Here is an 18,029-nt window from a genome sequence, read left to right as displayed (position 1 = left end):
AGTGGTACGACTTGCTCCATTTGTGAAAAATGAGAAGTCACTGATCTTACTTTTGGGAGAAGAAGGTTTGGAGCTGTCTTTTTCTGATTGGGCCTGTTGTAGGTCCCCTTGACCAGAGGGGTCTTGCCCAACATGCTTTGGAGGAGAAGTGGAAAGTTTGGAGACCTGTAGGGTAGCGGATAAACTTTTGAACCTCCTTCTGGAAGAGGAGACATGTATGATTTTTCTTTCAGGACAAGTGGAAAGTCTTTGGGATGCCTGGGCAGATGTGGAATGTCCCACAGACCCTTGAAAACCTTTGGTTAGTTCCAGAACATTTTGGTGGGATACAGACCATCCCTGAGCATCTGGAGGAGAAGTGGAAGATCCCAGAACTCCTTGGCTAGATAGGGAAGGGTGTAGGGAACCTTGAATGTTTGGGGAAATTACCTGTTCACATTGGCCTGCAGAAGACTCAGCAGAAGATGACCCAGGCACAGCAAAAGAATCAGCGGAAGATGACCCAGGCACAGCCGAATAGTCAGCAGAAGATGTTCCAGGCACAGCAGAAGAATGAGCAGAAGATGTCCCAGGCACAGCAGAAGAGTCAGAAGAAGGTGACCCAGGCACAGCAGAAGAATCAGCACAAAATGTGCCAGGCACAGCAGAAGAATCTGCAGAAGATGGCCCAGGCACAGCCGAATAGTCAGCAGAAGATGTTCCAGGCACAGCAGAAGAATCAGCACAAAATGTGCCAGGCACAGCAGAAGAATCAGCAGAAGATTGCCCAGGCACAGCAGAAGGGTCAGCAGAAGATGTTCCAGGCACAGCAGAAGAATCAGCAGAAGATGTCTCGGGCACAGCAGAAGGGTCAGCAGAAGATGACCCAGGCACAGCAGAAGAATCAGCAGAAGATGGTCCAGGCACAGCAGAAGGGTCAGCAGAAGATGGCCCAGGCACAGCAGAAGGGTCAGCAGAAGATGGCCCAGCCACAGTGTGATCTTCTTTGAAGTTTGAACTGGCATCTTCACTACTGTGTTTTGTAGATGTTGCAGGTACGCTGCGACCCAACTGGTCAAAGTCCATAGGTTCTTCAAACCCAGTAGACACTGCCCGGCTTTTCTTCACCTTCCCAGGTATGGGCACAGAAGATGAGGCCACTCTTTTTCTCGTGGCAGGCTGTAAAACAGATGGTCTGGTGTCCCTAGTCAGTGGGTTACTCATGCCCTCAGGAACCCTCAGAGGCAGTGGAACTGTCAATGTCCTGTTCTCTTTCAGATCCCTCAGAGGTTCCAGGGTACTCTTATTGGCTGAAGCCTTTATAAGATCTTTGAGTTCCTGTAGCTTTTCTGTAACCTTAGCGTCCGGTTTCTTGAATCTCTGGTCTTCATAGGGCTTTGTGCACCTGAACTTGTGCCTAGTCGGTCTAATGAGTCCCGGAGGTACAAAGTCCCTCGGGTTTCTGCTGATCAAGTGCTTCCCCCATTGGGGGACACTGAAGGGGGTCCCAGGCCGTGGAGGTTGGGAACCCTGCAAGTGCTTCCCCCCTTGGGGTAGGGTGTGAATATCCGGTTGAGGGACACTGAAGGGAGTCCCAGGCCGTGGAGGCTGGGAAAACGGAGGTCTACGGTCAGAGGGTAAAGTCCTTGCTGAGGCTCGCTGGCCTCTCTCCACACGTCTGGCCATTTTGAGTCATGAAGGAAATTGAAAGAAGAAATGGGAAAGGGTCTACTACCCCTTGAAGGGGCAGCGAATGTACTTGCCAATGGTGATTCACAGAAAGTAGCAGTTAAGCAGGATCGTTTGAGAGCGACTTTCTCTCCCGAGAAATGTGGACGCGTCCAGGAGGTGAAGGGCACAGAACTAGAGTGACCGTTGTTCTCGAGAATCAAGCATAGCTCCACAGCGGCGGTCCTCGGGCCTGCACGGGCCTGTCTCGAGCTGCCTCACCTGGGAGTTCTGCTTGTAGTAGCAGGGCGATCATCCAAGCGTTCTGAATGGGGAGGGACACTGAGGACCGTCTTCCTTAGAGTCCAGAGTGCTACCTGGTCTGGTGCCCACTGTCAGTGGCCATGACAAGGAATTGTTGGAGCATCATGATTGGAAAGGGCAAGGGGTGCTTAGGAGACTGTGCTCTCAAGTCCCATTTGTGCCAGGATAGAACCCTCTAACTGGAGGCCATCGATGTTGCAGTGATGTCTGTTGGAGCCTCGTAGCTGGATCCAGAACCTTGCTAATCAGAGTCTGTGGGGGCTAGACAGTCACTTACATTTGTGTTACGGAAAGAACAAGTGTGAGAATTTGAATAGAGCTTAGAATGTATGGAATGATATTACAGAGAGTATTCTGTATTTTAAAGATGATCTATTCTAGATATATTTATGACAACTCTGAGCCTTCCTGGATGCAGAAAGACATCTCTAACTGACTAAATAATACTTACTCTGCAATATTACTATTGTGCAAATAATATGCTATAGATATTATATTATATTATTGTATATTATTATATTATTATGATATTATAATATATTATATTATATAATATATTATATTATAGATATAGATATAAGAGTACAGATGCAAGTTTTATTTCAAACACTTCCATCTGTGTTTGACTAAGTGCATTAGATTCAGAACACAGATGCAGTTGGACTCCTGAATGTAGCAACTATGGCCTTAAACAATTGCTTTGCCTGTCCCAGTTTGCAGGTTGAGTTCCTGTAACATTTACATATTTGGCTTACTTTTGGAAGGTCATCCAATTCTCCTGAAGACACAATAGACTAATGACTCACATTAGTGGCTCTGCCTGGGCCGATCGGTTTCATTCCCGTGACACAGCTGGAGCATAGTTGCACAGAATGATTTTTGAAACCCTTAGCCAAGTTGATTCTTTGAAAGGTCATGTTTGTATAGCAGTTGATACACTGAGATAGTATAAAATTGCTTATACGTATGAAGATAACATTTTACTGACATGAGAAACTTGATTTGGTGGTTATACACCTTGCCAGTGTATTTGAGCAGTTTTTGATCTTGATGGATGAAGGGCATTTGTTTAGGTGCTATATTTGATTTTTTTGTGAATGATTTCTGTTTCCCTTTGGCTACACAACCAATAAGCCTTGCATCATTCAGAAGCACAGGGGTACTTTCCTATCATCTAATTATTTCCCTGTGCCATTAGCTTGGTGCTTTGCTCCATTCTTTCTCCTTGGAATTTCCAAATGCTTCATTACCCACTTTCTTGGTTTAACTCCAATATATCCCAATAATTTCAATTTTAAAGGCATCTTCTGCCAGGAAAATCTGTTCTTTTCTTTTAGTCTGGGGTAAATTCTGTTCTTGACTAATTCTGTCTTTACAGTGCTTATCCTCATACTAGTACATATCATAACTTTTGTCTCACTTATCTGAATTTCCTGTTGGACTTTGACAATCTTTGAAGAGATTGAATTTACATACCAGAATATTCCTGCTAGGCATGACTCAACAAAATTGGAAAATCTGGATGAAATGGACAATTTTCTATATTGATACCAGGTATCAAAATTAAATGAGGAGCAGATAAACCATCTAAACAGTCGCATAACTCCTAAGGAAGTTGAAGCAGTCATTAAAAATCTCCCCACCAAAAAATGTCTGGGGCCAGATGTTTTCAGTGCAGAATTCTATCAGACATTCAGGGAAGACCTAGTACCAATCCTCTTCAAGCTATTGAATCAAATAGAAACAGAAGGATCACTACCCAATTCATTCTATAAAGCTACCATTATGCTCATACCTAAAACACAGAAAGACTCAACATTGAAAGAGAACTACAGACCAATCTCTCTTATGAATATTGATGCTAAAATACTCAATAAAATTCTCTCAAACCAAATCCAACAACAAGTCAACACAATTATCCATCAAGATCAAGTTGGCTTTATCCCAGGAATGCAGAGATGGTTCAATATTCAGAAATCCATCAATGTAATCCACTACATAAATAAACTCAAAGAAAAACACCACATAGTCATCTCACTAGACGCTGAGAACGCATTTGACAAAGTTCAACATCCCTTCATGTTAAAAGTCTTGGAAAGATCAGGAATTCAAGGGCCATACCTAAACATAGTAAAAGCAATATACAACAAGCCAGTAGCCAACATCAAACTAAATGGAGAGAAACTTGAAGCAATCCAACTAAGATCAGGAACTAGACAAGGCTGCCCACTCTCACCTTAACTATTTAATATAGTATTGGAAGTCCTAGCTAGAGCAATTAGATAACAAAAGGAAGTCAAAGAGATACAAATAGGAAAGGAAGAAGTCAAAATTTCACTGTTTGCAGATGATATGATAGTATACTTAAGTGACCCTAAAACTTCCACCAGAGAACTCCTAAACCTGATAAACAACTTAAGCAATGTGGCTGGATATAAAATCAACTCAAACAATTCAATAGCCTTCCTCTACTCAAAGGAAAATGGGCTGAGAAAGAAATTAGGGAAATGAGACCCTTCACAATAGCCACAAATAAAATAAAATATCTTGGAGTGAATCTAACCAAGCAAGTGAAAAATCTGTATGACAAGAACTTCAAGTCCCTGAAGAAAGAACTTGAAGAAAATCTCAGAAGATGGAAAGATCTCCCATGCTCCTGGATTGGCAGGAATAACTTAGTAAAAATGGCCATCCTGCCAAAAGCAATCTACAGATTCAATGCAATACCCATCAAAATTCCAAATCAATTCTTCATAGAGATAGAAAGAGCAATTTACAAATTCATTTGGAATAACAAAAAACCTAGGATAGGGAGAACTATTCTCAACAATAAAAGAACCTCTGGGGGAATCACCATCCCTGACCTCAAACTGTACTACAGAGCAGTAGTGATAAATATTGCATAGTATTGGTACAGAGACAGGAAGGAAGATCAATGGAATAGAATTGAAGACCCAGAAATGAACCTGCACGCACACCTATTGTCACTTGATCTCTGACAAGGGAGCTAAAACCATCCAGTGGAAAAGGGTCAGTATTTTCAACAAGTGGTGATCACTCAACTGGAGGTCAGCATGTAGAAGAATGCAAATTAAACCATTCTTATCCCCTTGTACAAAGCTCAACTCCAAGTAGATAAAGGACCTTCACATAAAGCCAGATAAACTGAAACTAATAGAAGAGAAGTTGGAGAAGACCTTCGAATACCTAGGCACAGGGGAATAGTTCCTGAACAGAACACCAATGGCTTATGCTCTAAGATCAAGAATTGACAAATGGGACCTCATCAAATTTCAAAGCTTTTGTTAAGGCAAAGGACACTGTCAACAAGACAAAATGGCAACCAACAGATTGGGAAAAGATCATTACCAATCCTCGATCCAATAGAGGGCTAATATCGAATATATACAAAGAACTCAAGAAATTATTCGCCAAACAACAAAATAACCCCATTAAAAATGGGGTACAGAGCTAAACAAAGAATTCTCAACTTAGGAAACATGAATGGCTGAGAAGCACCTTAAGAAATGCTCAACATCTGTAGCCATCAGGGAAATGCAAATCAAAACACCCTGAGATACCATCTGACACCAGTTAGAATGGCTAAGATCAAAAATTCAGGTGATAGTAGATGCTGGCAATGATGTAAAGAAAGAGGAACACTCCTTCATTGTTGGTGGGGTTGCCAGCTGGTACAACCACTCTGGAAGTCAGTCTGGCAGTTCCTCAGAAAACTGGACATAGCATTACCTGAGGATCCAGATATACCACTCCTGGGCATATACCCAGAAGATGCTCTCCATCATATAACAAGACATATGCTCCACTATGTTCATAGCAGCCTTATTTATAATAGCCAGAAGCTGGAAAGAACAAAGATGTCCCTCAACAGAGGAATGGATACAAAATATGTGGTGCATTTACACAATGGAATATTACTCAGCTATTAAAAATAATGAATTCAAAAAAAAATAATGAACTTGAGAAATTCTTAGGTAAATGGATGGAACTATAAAATATCATCCTGAGTGATGTAACCCAATCACAAAAGAACACACATGGTATTTACTCACTGATAAGCAGAGATTAGCCCAAAAGTTTGAAACAACAAAGATTCAACTAACAGACCACATGAAGCTCATGAAGAAGGAAGAACAAGTGTAGATGCCTAGATCTTTCTTAGGAGTAACTAAACCCCCAAGGGAGCAAATATGGAGACAAATCATGGGACAGAATCTGAAGGAGCTGTTGTATGGAGACCATTTCACCTGGGTATTCATCCCATGTACAGTCACCAAAAATAGATGCCAATATGGATGACAGGAAGGGAAAGCTGACAGCAGCCTGATAAGGCTGTCTCCTTAGAGGTCCCCCAGAGTCTGACATACTCAGAGGCAGATACTCACAGCTAACCACTAATCTGATCAAGGGTTTCCCAATGGAGAAGTTAGAGAGAAGACTGAAGGGTTGGTGGCCCCATGAGGAGAGCAACAATACCAACCAGCCAGAGCTCCCCAGGGTCTAAACCACCAGCCTAGGAGAACATATGGATGGACACATGACTCCAGCTGTATATGTAGGGGAGGATGGCCTTGTTGGGCATAGTTGGGAGAGAAGATCTTTGGTCCCATGAAGGCTGAACACTGACTGGGGGGTAGGTGGGGGGTAGGTGGGTGCACACTCTCATAGAAGCAGGAGGAGGGGGATGGAATAAGGGGTTCCTGGGTGGTGGTGGGAATGCAGTAAGGGAATAAAATTTGAAATGTAAATATTATATCCAATAAAAGAGAGGGAAAAAAGAAAAGTGGTTAGAACCAACATCCTTAATAAAATGTCAGCCCTCTTAAAAAATTATCTTGATACTAAAATTTGTTTTGAGAATTGTAAATTGCAGAATGATCAGCCTTGGTGTATCTACTTCATCAAGCAAGCTGGGAAGACCTGCTAAAACCTCTGATGTCCTGGAATTCCATCTTGATGCAGTGAAGACACAGCATCAGAGGCTTATCAATTTACTCTCCCCCCCACTCCTCTTCTAATATCTCAAAGCTTTTAATCAGCTTGAAGAAGCTAATGAAGAGTCAGCGCCCCTATTCCCTGGGCTTGGAGACTAAGGTGTAAATGTTGGGCTGGCTTTCTAGGGGAAAGTAGTGGTTTTGTGAGAATAGAGAGGATTAGCTAGGATTTATTGCATAGCCATAACCTATTGGTAGAAATCTGTACAATTATTATCAAGATGAAGATATAATTTCTTAAATGGCACTAATTTACTTTGATTACAAATTTTAAGGTTTTCATTGGTATGAGCTTCTTATTGATATAAAAGTGTGAAGAATATTGTTACTCTCATTGGCATTGTACCAGTATAACACATTTAGGAATACAAGGCTTAGACCAAGTCCTTCTTTAACTTTTTTTAACTGATTTGAGATGGTTAGCCTGTGAGTTAAGGTACTATAGCAAATTCATGGCTTGGAGTTTATCGTTAGTGTGTTTTCTATGTTTTACTTAGAAATAGCTGAGTGGAGTTAACAGACAACATTTCAGATTACCTCACATGGATAGTTTGTTTTCAAAATGTCAGAAGATCACAGAATTGACATTTCTGTATTAATGTTCACTTTGATTAGAGACCTGTCTGCTCCTGACAGCTTCCTGTATTGAATTCTAAGATGAAATTGAGCATCTTTGGAGTTACTACAGTTGTGGTGAGACAGCCACTAGACAAGAATTGCCTCTCTCCATCTACAGACAAATTACTGTCCAGAAAAGGACACACTTGCAGAATGGTCAACTGATTATATCTGCCTAGACAGAGTAATCAACCCTTAATGATTCTGCAGTACTAAGGTCTGTCAGATGATCCTGGGCCAGAAGATGCTCCAACGTTTTGTAGTAGAGGGAGTGTCCAGGTGTTCAGAGGTCTCTATAAATTGCCTAAGGTTTAGAAGCTATGCTTTGTGCTTCCCACAATTATAGTTAACTCAGTCATTCTGCATTTCTGACGGGGTTGAAAACTTATAGGCTCATAGCCAGTCCTGGATATTTACCTTGAGAGAAAAGATTTGAGTGGGTAGTTTTCAGCTGACATTCATTCTAAAGCCAAGGAAAAAGCCAGGTTCAGAACTAAGTGTTTTAGTTAGGATAGATGACAGAGGTTCTGGTTAGTCAACAAAAGGATGGACTGGGTATTCGGACTATCTTGTACCTCACTGGTACAAATTGGCATAAATATGCTCTAATTGTATTTTGAGAGAAAAGTTTTGTTTTAACAGGAAGGGTGATATGTAGGAGAAACTAAGGTGGGAGGAATACTGAAAGGAAGAGAAGGAGTAAGGAGAAGAAGGAGAGGAGAAGCTAGGTGATGAGAGAGAGAAAGATGGGGGAGACAGGGAGGCAGATGTTCATGTATCTCCACCAGTCAAAGATAGTTGATATATCTAGGTTGGGTAGTGGGTTACACCTCTGATTGAGCATTACCAAACTTATAAAGCCTTTGATTAACATTTTTAAAAAAGTGTATAAATGCAAAAAGGAAAAGGTGGCATGGGATAGGGGTTTTCTTAGAGGGGTAATGGAGAAAGGGGATGGCATCTGAAGTGTAAATAAAATATCCAATAAAAAATTTCTATTGCTGCTTCTTCAAAGGTGCTCTGGTGTTTAGTATATTGCTTCTTTGTTCTCCATATTGATTTATATCCCTATGGCTCAGAATACCCATGTTTTCTCACACTGTTACCCAATCATATTGCCATTCTATAGTTTGAAGCTCAGTTTGACCCATTATTGGCCAGTGGAATTTGATGTGTTTCTCTGATGCCTCTGGAATATTTCCTGAGTCTGAACATTTCACTCTGTGTCTTTGTATAGTACATGGAAAGGCGGGGCACCTGGAAATGTAATAGTAAATGGACAAGCTCACACTTCCACTTTGTGTATATATTCCCTGGCATTGCTGGGTGTGTTCAGGGTTATCAACTAGGAAGAAGAAAGGGATCCTGTATTCCTTCTACTGAAGTAGTCTGGCCAGACAAGCCACCATCATTCCATCCTCTGGGATTTAGCTGCTTTCTCCTCCTGGTTTCCTCTACTACATGTTTATTTCCTGTGTGTTACCTTCCAGTGTGACAGAGAAAGGTTTGATCTCTGTATCCCAGAAGCATGAGCTCATTGAGAAGAATGCAGTGTGCTGTGGAGACTCCTGGCCTGAATGCATGTATAGAATGTGTGTTTGCTCTGGGCAGGCTTTTTCTCTTCTACCATCCTATCCTACTTAACAGGTTATTCATATCCTGTCTCATGTTCATCAGCAGTCTTTTGAGGTTAAGTGTGATTCCATGAACATAAACACTGTGCCAACTCAAAAAGAAGGAGGGACAAAGACTCTCTGGAGTAATTCTTTTACAGCAGGTGTCCATGAACTCAAGGGTAGTTACTAAATTAGTGGTCCTCAAATGTGGTGTGTGCTGCATGTGCAGCTCTCTCTGGTGTCATTCTTAATATTGTTCCATCACAATCTTCCCATGTAGTGTTGAGTTCCTAATACACCCCTTTATTCTCCACATGGGAAGCACTTCCAACTACTTGCCTAGGAAATCTTTGGGATCTTCATATGGAACACACACACACACACACACACACACACACACACACACACACTTCCCACCCCCCACAGGCATGCACCAGTTAAACTGTAATTGCCTTGGCTACCTCAAAGGCAATTTCTAAAGGCACTCCTAAATCTACCTCTGCTACCCCATGTCCAATCAAGGAAGTGGCCAGTGGCCACTTATCAGAAATTTCACATGGCTCTTTGGCCTTATCTACTGAACCTCTTATGTCCATCCATCTTTCTCTCCCATGTCCTGGTGGTTCCTTTCTTCTCCCTCCTGATTCCTAGCATTTGCAACTCTGTGGTCCTGACCCATCTCTCTTTACACAGTCATTGGCCACTGGCATCTTTATTGATCAATCAAAATCCCATTGGGAACAAAGACCTTTAAGTTTTGGACACACATTTCCCAGTTGAATCAAGCATTAGAACCAGTCCCAACAACCAATGTAATAGTAAAGTCTCCAATTCATATAACCTGTATCTTTAGAGAACAACATTACATCATACCACAACACCACATCTAATCACACCACACTATAGCACATCACCACACACCATAGCGCACCAGAATACACCACAACACACCAGAGCAGCACACTACATCACACCACATCACACTATAGAACACCACACTACACCACACTACACTACAGCATATACATTCTTGTGCCACCTGACACACAGATTGATATAAAGAGCAAATAAAATTTGTACATTTTAATGCATTTTCTTCAGTCTTTATGTTGTACTGTCTTCCAAGTGTTTCTCTTTACCCTCTATATACTTGTCTCTCTTTTAAGAACTTCCTTTTGTCCTGATGAAAAGTATGTGTCATGTTAACAAACCAGTTTTTCTTTGTATTTTGTGTGTTAATCCCCTTAAAGTCCTAAAGAATAATTTATCTACACGTAGAAATTCAAGGTGGACAGCTGGTTTATTCCAACATCTGCTGTGCCACATTCTCTGGACTATGTGACTTCTTGAAATAAATTGTGTGTGTGTGTGTGTGTGTGTGTGTGTGTGTGTGTTTGTGTGTGTGTGTGTGATTTCTAACAGAAACAGGGTACAACTTTCAATGGTTTCAAGATGTTTTCCTTTGTTTCTATTTTCTGGTGTCTTGATTTACTACAAAATTTTCAGCATATCTGTTTTTCTACTATGTGTTTTTTCACAAGTAGATTTACGTTCTCCTTTCATGTCACATATTTCATTGTGCTCTCTCTGTCCAACCTCCTCACATCTTGTCTACTACTGTTTGTCCACTTTCTAGATTCATGACCTGCACACACACACACACACACACACACACACACACACACACACACACAAATACACACAAACATAGAAACACACACACAGACACACACACATGGACACACACACACACACACACACACACCAGCAAGAGGGAGAAGGAATGGGATGAGGAACTATGAGACAAGGACCGAGGGCAGACAATGTTTGGAATGTAAATAAACAAAAAAGTTAGAAATAAAATAAATTTTAAAAGAAAGTAGAAAAAAATGACTGAACATAGACAGCAACATTGGAGAACAAGGAACCTTCCAGGTTGGGTTGGATGTAAAGTATCTGATTATGGTGAATGCAGGGACTGCACCCTCCATAAAACAGACTAGGAGGGCGTTTGTGGTTATGATGGCTGTGAAGGTCCTCTGCATATCACCTAGGCTATTGCACCATTTGTTAATCTCGGTTCTGAGATCTACTTCCTGTGGTGGCCAGATGCCATCCAACCAGATAGCTTTCATGTCATCAACGTACCTCTGCACCCTGGAAATCAGTGATTGAAACTGTCAAATTGCAGCTGATCCCAATGCAGAGCCTGCGTGCCCAGAAGTGAAGAAAAGGGGCTTCACAGGAGATCACATAATCTAAGGGGAAGGATGAAAACTGTTTCCTCAAGGGGCGGGATCTAGACAATTCTGTGTGATTGTCTCTGTAACGCTGTGTCTGATCTTCAAGGTACAACCTTCTTCTGTACCTTTCTAAATGTATGTTTTTGCTGAAGAAGTAGTTCAAACCTACATTTGAGCAGCCATGGGGCCCAGGACTCAGAGGGCTCCTGGTAGGCTCCCCTGAAGGGAGGGACATAAGGCTAAATGTAGCCCCAGGTGGCCTCTCTGTACCCATCAACGCAACGCCATCTTCAGAACCCCTGCTTCAAAATGGTGTGATGTTACTAACCCTGCAGAAAGACATTGTAATTACTTTGTCATCATAGTCAAGTTATTGTGGGTGTGCCATGTTTGAAAGAAGATAAAATTTGTTACTATTCATATTATTTTGTTTCATTGAATAGAGATTGTTGTGTCCTATAAGCAAAAGTTAAAAATCCCATAAAAGTAGTAAACAAGAAATCATGAATGATTCCGAAAGAAATGATGCAGATCCCTTGAAGCTAAAGGAAGGCAGCTTCCGGGACTGTGGCTTGATATAGGCTTTGATGAGTGGTATGCATGTGTGGAGCTGTAGCTCAGTGGTAGAGCACTTCCTTTGCATGCATAGGGTCCTGGGTTTGATTCCCGGTATCTCCATACTTCTACATTTTTCTTGTCAGGGACTTTTTTTTAACATAGGGTGTCACAGCCTGGACCATTTCCATGGAGACCTCCATAAACCTGAGACTATAATAAAAAAGCTCATCGATGACCATGACAACAGTGTTCCTCTAGAACCCTGATGACATTTCCACGGAGACTTCCATAGCCTGGGCAGTACAGCGTGCTCAAGCCTCCAGGAATAGGTTTTGGTCACAGCTTGACCAAAGCTCTGCTTTCATGCTGGTGGCAGTTGCCTAGAGGATGTGCTTTCTTAGGTCATAGATAGATAACAAGGGTGAATGAGTTCTGCTTTAAGAAAAAGAAAGCGAGGGCTGGGTGGAGCATTCCTAGGTACTGAGCAGAGAGAGGAGCCTTATGGTTGTCATAGTAACCTGGGGTCTTTTGGAGACCTTCTTCAATGGAGACCTAGTTGATGCAGTGAGAGAAGCATTCTCTCTTACCAAGATTTTGGGTTCCCAGAGATGAAAACTTCAATGTCCCTGAGGGTGGGAAGACAGGTGCAGGGATCCCAGACCCGAGTTGGCTCACTTCCACCTTGGGATTTGTGGCTAGTGAGTCCCCTCCAGAAAGAGAGAGACATAGGGCAGTCTGCCTCTCAGAGGGTGCTGTTCTGTACCATGATGCACAGGTGCCATTTCCGGGGAGGGGAAGTGAGGAGGGGGAGATAGGAGAGAACAGAGTGTGTACACTGAGGTCCCAGTATTCCCCTAGTGAAACCGGTATGAGAGGTGGGACATTAGGTGGAAAATTCTAAACAATAGTCTATGATGGTCCTGTATAGATGTCTCAGATGATTATTTACATATGCAGTTGGCTAGAATACTTTCTTTTCCTTTCTTTACTAATTTTTGGTGGTGTTGGGTTTTGTTTTTTGTTTTTGTTTGTTTGTTTGTTTTTTAAACCTCCAGGTTTGCTTTGTTTTGAGACAGTATCATGGTGTCCTAGCCTGGCTTAGAACTCTAAATGATCCTCCTACCTCAGCTTCGTGGTGATGGGGTTTTAATTGTGGAAAACCTATGGGCTTTGGATTAACCAGAAATTTTAAGTTGTCGATTTTTGAGGTACCAACTCTACCAAGTGACCCTGGTTCTCCTCAGAAGCCCCAGCCATGCTGCTGTCTGCATACCTGACTTGTTAGTGTTGCTAACAAATCCCTTATAAAATGAGCAATCTTACTCAATGTCCCAGTTCACACAACAGCCCATGTGCAACCTTTCACATTTTTCAATTTCTGTTTACTGCTTGACTTTTGGAAGCTTTTGGCAAGTTCCAGAAAAGTTGCTACTGGATATGAACTGTTCAAATTTTTCCCCTAGTCATGGACTGAAAGCTTCTCATTTTTTAACCAATGGAAACTTTTATATTTTATAGATTTCACCTTCTCCAGTTCTCCAATTTTGGTTTCCTTGCTGTTTTTCTGTGAAATATTCATGTAGCATCACGTGATAGAGAGTGGGTTTTTTTTCCTGTGTCATGATATATACTTTATTTGATAACTGTGTACCTCCAAATTATATTTTAATATTTAACATATTTTATTTGACAGCTCTCATAGCCACAAATGCCCTGCTGTTCTGTTTATGGAATGTGCAGCCCCTGCATTGACCATGATCAGATACATCCAACCCAACATTGAAGGTTCCTTGTTCTCCAATGTTGCTGTCTACAACAAGAGAAATTCAGTCATTTCTCTTCTTTCTTTTTAAATTTACTTTATTTTTAAGTTATTTTCTTTGTTTACATTCCAATCATTGTTTTCCCTCGGTCCTTGTCTCATAGTTCCTCATCCCATTCCTTCTCCCTCTTGCCTCTGAGAATGTGCTCCCCTCCTGCCTCCTCCTTAATTAGGGCCTCAAGTCTCTTGAAGGTTAGGTACATCTTCTCCCCTGAGTCCAGACCAGGCAGATCTCTGCAATATACCTGTGAGGTGCCTTGGATTGGCCCTGTATGCTGCCTGGTTTGTGTCTCAGTCTCTGGGAGCTCCCTGGGGTCTATGTTGTTTGAGTCTGCTGGTCTTCCTATGGGGTCACTCTCCCTTTCATCTTCTTCAGTCCTTTTCCTAATTCAACCAATTCAACCATAGGGGTCCTCAATGACTTCAGGTCAATTGTTGGGTGTATGTATCTGCCTCTGTCTCAGTCAGCTTCTGGTAAAGACTCTCAGAGGACAGTCATGCTAGGCTCCCATGTGTCAGCACAAAATAGCATCAGTAATAGTGTCAGGCCTTGGGTACCCCATAAGATGGATACCAAGTTGGTCTGGACAATGAGACCCCTTTCCTTCAATCTCTTCTCCATTTTTGTCTCTTCTGTTCATCCAGACAGGAACAAATATGAGTCAGAAATTCTGACTGTGGGTTAGTGATCCAGTCTATCTACAGGAGGTGGAATCTTTGAGTTCCCTCTCCCCACTGTTGGGCATTTTGACTAAGGTCACCTCCAATGAGTCCAGAGAGCCTCTTCCCTCAAGGGCCACAGGTACTATCTAGAAGGACCCCCTACTTTTCACTCCCAGAGGCTGCATATTTCCAGTCATACTCCTGGCCCTCTGGGCTTCTCTCCTGTCCCCACTCCCCACCCATATCTCATCCTGTTCCTCTTTTCCCTTCTCCCTCCCCAATCCCGAGCAGATTCCTCCCTCCCTCTGCCTCCCATGATTATATTCTTCCCACTTCTAAGTGACATCAAAGGCTCTTCACTTGGCCTTTCTGCATGTTACTATGGTCTGTAGGCTGTATCCTAGGTATTCAGTACTTTTGGGGTAATATACACTTAACACTGAGCACATACTATGCATGTCCTTTTGGGTCTGAGTTACCTCAGGATATTCTGTATTGGGATTAGCTCTTCTTTGACAGTCTGGTAGAATTCTTCATTAAAACCATTTGACTCTGGGTGTGTGTGTGGGGGGGCGGTTGATGATTATACCTATTTACTTAGGGTTTATGGAACTGCTTAGATAGTTTATCTGATATTGATTTAACTTTGGTATGTGATATCTGTCTAGAAAGTCACGCATTTCATCCAGATTTTCCACTTTTGTAGAGTATAGGTTTTGTAGTAGGTCCTGATGATTTTTATGAATTTCCTGGTTTTCTGTTGTCCTGTCTCCCATTTCATTTGTCATTTTGTTAATTTGGATATTGTCTCTGTGCCCTTTAGTTAATGTGGCTAAGGCTCTATCTTGTTGATTTTTTTCAAGAACAAGCTGTTGGTCTTAATGAACCTTTGTATTTTTCTCTGTTTCTAACTGGTTGATTTCTGCCCTGAGTTTGATCATTTCCTTCAGTCTACTCCTCCTGGATGTTTGCTTCTTTTTGTTGTAGAGCTTTCAGGTCTGCTTTTAAGTTGCTCATGTGGGATCTCTCCAATTTCTTTATGAAGGCACTTTAGTGCTATGAATTTTCCTCTTAATACTGCTTTCTCTGTGTTCCATATGTTTGGGTTTTATGTGCCTTCGTTTTCATTGAATTCTATAAAGATGGCAGAGTATATAAGACTGTTTCTAAGATTATGGACATTGCTCTACTTCACTGACTATAGGAATACTTCAAAAATGCAATCAAAATAAGGCTATAACTTCAAAAAGACAAGAAGTACTGGCAGAAAAGAGGAGGTAGCAAGAGAGAGTGAGAGCAAGTAATAAAAGTGAAGACAGAAGCAAAAGGAGAGGAAAGGAGAGAGGGGACCCAAGGTCAAGTGTGGGGAAGGGATAAGCAGTAGCATTCCATTGCCAATGGGGACGGAGTGCTTAGGCAGTGGTGAATAACTGCTGATACTCAAAAGACCCAGTGCTAAGAAGATGTGTGTTAGTATATCTCTGTGTTCATGATCCTTTTGCATTATGTTTCACTCTGGGGGTTTTCCTTAAAGTTTCCACTTTTATTTGTAACAAATTCATGGTTTTCTCCTAAAATATGATAATGATAGCTTCTACTCCCTGTACTCCTCCCAGATCCAGTCCACATCCCCTTTCATCTGGATGACCTGTGTTTCTGTCTCTCATTACAAAAGCACAGGCTTCTAAGAGATTAAATGAAAAAAATAATAAAATAACATAGAATAAGATAAAACACAACTATCACATAGAACGTGAACAAGACAACAGAAGAAAAGAGCCCAAGAGTAGGCACAAGAATGAGACCCAGCTATTCACATAGTCAAAGGTCCCACACAATACAAACCTGAAAGCTATAGTATAATATATTCAGATAACGTGGAGCAGTCCATTTGACTTTATAATAGTGACTTTATAATATATAATATATTTTATAATATAATTTTAATATAATAGGATATTAAAATCCTTTCTGTTATTGAAATTGCAATAAGAACTCTGTCTGTCTCCACCTGTCAAAATGTAGTTGATTCAGAGATAGATAGCAGTTATTTATAATTTCAAACAAATTCCAACAAGTTGTAAACCAATTGACTAAAGGTTATAAAATAGAAGCAAAGATTTATTGTAGGTGCAAGGACTGAGGGTATAATAATGGCTGTGTTTATGTATCAAAACTTCAATGATAATTCAGTTATGCTCTTTAACTCTGCACCAGCCTGTAGAGCTAGTGGCAGATAATGAATGTCTAGTCTTATTGGATACATATGCAAACATCACTGATGCAAAATTCTTATTCAATTTATGAAGTGAATTTGTGTTTGAAATTTTAGCAAACTTTTGTGAAAAAGAAAAATGGATGCGTGTAAAAACCATGTGATGTATTCCCTAGAAAAGTTACCAAAAACTAGGACCATTACCTTGTATGGCATTGTTACATCAGAGCAGGAGGAGACAGCAAAATTAGGAGGAGGAAGGAGAAAGACAGCAGAGTGGAGTTACTTACAGATTGAGAGGGAAGTTGGGAATTAAGAGAGTAATACCCAGAATGCAGACAGAAAGAGGGACAAAGAAGAGGCTGCAGAGAGAGAAAAAGGAGCAGGCAGGCTTCTCCTTGCCATGAGACAGAACACGTCTTTTCTTAACAGCAAGGCAGGCTTGGTCTTACTAAAGAGGACAAAGCTTATCTCTTTCTTACAGACTTGGTTTAATTCATTTAGCAATAAAAGGGTTTTCATTCTCTATGAAATGAAGATGTTAGCTCATCTTTTAAACAGAGTGTGTGAATTCTCTCTGCACTCATACTTGGACTTTTGACCTGTATGCATATGTAAGTATGGATGTGTGTGTAAAAGTATGTAATTATGATATAAGTATGCAACTGTGTTCAGCAGGAATGAATGAAGATGTATCGATGTGTATACATGATTTTGTGTATGAATTTATGTATTCACGTATATTTGTGTTAAAGGTTTTTCTTTTGTGAGTGACTCTCTTCTGGTTCAACACAAGTCTCTTGCTCTAAACCTCTCTCCTGCCTGACAAGCTAGAGGCAACTATTCTGGGAAAGAAGAAAAAACCCTGACAATTAGTCCTTTACTTAATCCCCCCATGTTTTATCATGAGGTGCTAAAAGTCAGAGACTGCAGTGTCTGGCTTCAAAGGACAGGCAGGCCAGCTACTGTGGAAAAGTAACTTGGACTTAAGATAGGCAAACATTATTATTATGAAAATCACAAGGCCAAGTGTTGTTCCCACTGATACACTCTGCTCCAACAAGTGTTGGAGCAGAACAAGAATGTCATAATGGTCTCTGAAAGAGTATTACTCAGAAAAAAATCATGAAATTTGCATGCAGCTGGATGGAAGAGTACACTCTTCTTGAGTGAGGTAACTCAGATGCAGAAAGAAAAATATGAGATGTATTTGCTTACATGTGGTTATCATCAGTTAAATAAATAATAATAACCAAGCTACAGTTCATCGACCCAGAGAGGTTCTGTATAGAAGAAGTACAAGGTGGA

The 18,029-nt window shown here is 41.1% G+C and overlaps 1 pseudogene; it reads right to left on the bottom strand.

The window, feature by feature from the left end:
* Window positions 1–11,016: 11,016 nt before the first annotated feature.
* On the bottom strand, window positions 11,017–13,373 carry LOC117701388 (presenilin-associated rhomboid-like protein, mitochondrial pseudogene; annotated as a pseudogene).
* Between the last annotated feature and the right edge of the window lie 4,656 nt (window positions 13,374–18,029).

The sequence above is a fragment of the Arvicanthis niloticus genome, assembly GCF_011762505.2.
Source record: "Arvicanthis niloticus isolate mArvNil1 chromosome Y unlocalized genomic scaffold, mArvNil1.pat.X SUPER_Y_unloc_7, whole genome shotgun sequence".
NCBI classification, from domain to species: Eukaryota; Metazoa; Chordata; class Mammalia; order Rodentia; family Muridae; genus Arvicanthis; species Arvicanthis niloticus.
Note: the sequence above shows the minus strand (reverse complement) of the source record. Positions and strands in the feature narration are given on the sequence as shown.